Source organism: Miscanthus floridulus, chromosome 8, assembly GCF_019320115.1.
Source record: "Miscanthus floridulus cultivar M001 chromosome 8, ASM1932011v1, whole genome shotgun sequence".
Classification (NCBI taxonomy): Eukaryota; Viridiplantae; Streptophyta; class Magnoliopsida; order Poales; family Poaceae; genus Miscanthus; species Miscanthus floridulus.
In genome coordinates, this window is record NC_089587.1 from 133,706,118 (window position 1) to 133,708,902 (window position 2,785).

The 2,785-nt window shown below is 39.5% G+C and overlaps 1 non-coding gene across 1 annotated transcript; it reads right to left on the reverse strand.

Annotated features, from left to right (window-relative positions):
* Positions 1–1,871: 1,871 nt before the first annotated feature.
* LOC136478697 (small nucleolar RNA R71) lies at positions 1,872–1,981 on the reverse strand. The gene has a single exon (XR_010764414.1). It is a non-coding gene; the product is annotated as a small nucleolar RNA R71 (small nucleolar RNA).
* Between the last annotated feature and the right edge of the window lie 804 nt (positions 1,982–2,785).

A 2,785-nucleotide genomic window follows, 5' to 3' on the forward strand; every position in this document is an offset into this window, starting at 1 on the left:
TGCTTAAGTCAGTTTGATCCAAGGGCTCATGTTGGACCCTTAGGGCTATATAATCCAGCCCATGCCTCCCCCAGGAATCAGAAGTCATCAAGTCATTTGAGAAGACAGAAACCCTAATCTTCTCAGTGCTCCTCCTCCATAGCATAGCTAGTTAGGATAGATCTAGAGGGAGGCAAGTAGGACTTCTCTTGGATTCCCTATCTTGTCAAGAGCATGTTTTGGTACAAACTTTGTACCCCTCTATCTCTTAGTTTCTCCATTATTTTTATATGCTAGTTACACTTGTTATAACAATCTTAGTGTTCATCTTATTCATGTTCTTCGTTATGATGTTCATCGTCTACTTTGATTATGTACTTAGTATAGCTTGTTTATCATTATGTTTTTGCATAAGTTTGCAAAGCGCTCACTCCAAAGTACACTGGGTGGGTGGTTGACATTGTGTAAGCATGGTGCTTATATAATGTTTACCTATGGCTACACCTTATATTCTGGGTCATGTGGTAGATTGGAGATGTGACACTCCCATTGAGTCCTTTGTAGTCCACTCCCCAAATATAGGTGCACGTAGGGTCCGATTACAAAGGTAGAATAAGCTCTGCCCTCAATCTTCCTTAGTAATTTTCCTTATGTGTAGATATGATGATGATCTTAGCCTTGATTGCTAGGTGTAATTGCACTAATCAAATGTATGCTTTGACTTGTAATTAAGAATGACTTAGGAATTATTCCTCTAATATTCTACCTGACCATGCTAATGCCATAGAAAGGAGTACTCTGAGTGATTTATCATGATCATTGATCAATACTTTTCATATCTCTTATCCTATGACTTACCCCTGTTATGAGTAGAATATTGGTTATGGTTTATTTCTCCATTAATGGTACAAGTTATCAATACTTGTCCATGCTAGACCTTCCTAGTGGTAAAAATATAAATAACAATACATGCAATACTCTTGGGTAAAATTCTATAATGGTATATTATCTGTATGCTTGCATATACTTTTCATTCATAGATTTATATATTCTTTCTACTCACATAATTACTAAAGAACTAATTAGTGCTATTCTAGTAGTAATACTATGTAGTACCAACACATATCTCTGGCATCATCACTAGGGATGACAACCTAGTAAAGTGAGGGGATATAGGATTATAATAGGTGGCTAAGTACTCAAACAAGTGACAACTTAATAAACACCAACAAGCATTTTTGGTGCCATTGTCGGGGATGGTAACTAGGCAAAGGAAGTATTGATAAACTTATACTTATTGATGTGATCGAGGAAAACCATTGACCTCTACTCGAGCAGGATTACCCTTGTTTTGTCTACTTTTGTATCTTATGGAGGGTAATGCATGACTGGTTTGGACCTTTCGACAAACTGCATTAAAGATCCAAAAGCATTACTCAAGAGAACTAGAGCTATACTCAAGAAGACTCTAGCTTTGAAGTTAGAAGACAACTAGATAAGGCAAAGCTTAACACCAGAATTTGAAGCCATGGCTAACAAAACTCTCCATGAATTCTCTGCTCCAACCACTACCAACATCCATACTAGACCTAATGTCAATGTTGGAGACAATGGATTTGAGCTCAAGCCAGCTCTCATCAACATGGTGCAAGCTAGCCAGTTTTGTGGAAAGGCACATGAAGGTGCAAGTGCACATCTCCAACACTTTCTGGAGATCTATAGCACTTTCACCATCAAAGGAGTAACCAAGGATGCCATACTACTTTGCCTCTTCCCATTCTCACTTTTGGGGAAGGCAAAGTAGTGGTTCTATGCAAATAAAGATAGAAATACTACATGGGATAACTGCTCCATTGCCTTCCTAGCAAAGTTCTTTCCCATAGGCAAGACCAATGCTCTACATGGGAGAATTTCAAGTTTTCAGCAACAACATGATGAATCTATCCCTCGAGGCATGGGAATGCTTTCAAGACTATATATCAGAATGTCCTCATCATGGGATGGAGAATTGGCTACTCATGTAGACTTTCTACCATGGGCTGACCAACAGTACCCGTGAGACCATGGATGCCGCTACTAGAGGTGCATTCTTGTCACTTACACTTCTAGCTGTGACCACTCTTGTGGAGAAGATGGCCTCCAACCAAGGTTGGAATGAAGAACGTGCCTCAGACCCGCAAAAGAGGTGGAGGTATATATCAACTCAAGGAAGTAGACATGATGTCTGCCAAGAATGGACCTATGGATGAAGAAGCTTGAAGATCGAGCCAGTGAAAAGCAAGAAGTCATGCACATTCATGATTCTAGCATGACATGTGAAGTGTGTGGAAGCACTAGGCATTCAGGGAACAACCGCCCTAAAACCCATGAGGATGTGAACTTTGTCAACAACAACTACTATCGTCCTTAACAAAATCAAGGATGGAACCAGCAACAGATGCCGAACTACCAAAGTAACTACCATGGTAACCCTCAAGGTAACAATTATAATAACTTCAATAACCACCCTTGAGAGAATTAATTGCTAGCCCATCTAGACTCCTAGAAGGATTATCTAAGAAGGTAGCTAAAAATGATAAAATGCTAGAAAATATAAGTAATAGAATGGATAGCTTTGCTTCTGCCATTAAGAACCAGCATAGCTTTAATAAATGATAGAATCACAAATAGCTCAGCTGGCGGCTGCTGTTCCTCTATCCGAGAAAGGTAAGATTCTAGGGCAACCGAAAGATCTAGAAACTACAAATCCTGTTGACAATCACAATGTAGCTTACTACTACATGGAGCCATCGATGGGAAGGTGGAT